Source organism: Cyprinodon tularosa, unplaced genomic scaffold (assembly GCF_016077235.1).
Source record: "Cyprinodon tularosa strain WSP-4 unplaced genomic scaffold, ASM1607723v1 ctg259, whole genome shotgun sequence".
In the NCBI taxonomy this organism is placed as follows: domain Eukaryota; kingdom Metazoa; phylum Chordata; class Actinopteri; order Cyprinodontiformes; family Cyprinodontidae; genus Cyprinodon; species Cyprinodon tularosa.
In genome coordinates this window covers 356,820-357,140 of record NW_024038958.1, presented here as the reverse complement: position 1 = coordinate 357,140, position 321 = coordinate 356,820, and positions in this window count along the sequence as shown.

Sequence of the window (321 nt, the reverse complement as noted above, 5' to 3'; positions counted from 1 at the left end):
CTCCTCACCCCCCCTCCCTCACTGCACTGCGCTGCCTCCTATCCCTGCTCTTTCTTCCTCCCACTCCCTCTCACTGCTCCAACTCCCTTCCTCTCTTTGCCTCTTCCCTCCCTATCCCTGCCTCCTCTCTGTTCTTATCACAGAGCCCCTTATCACCCTTTTGCAACTCTCTCTGTTCTTTCCCTCCTCTCTGTGCCTCAGTTTTTTAGCACTCAGCCCCACCTCCCAATTTACCAAAGAAAGCAACTCAAGTTCAATCAAGGCAGGAGTATTATCATTGCCCCCACCCCATGTTAGAGAATGTGTAGCCATGTGCCTCCT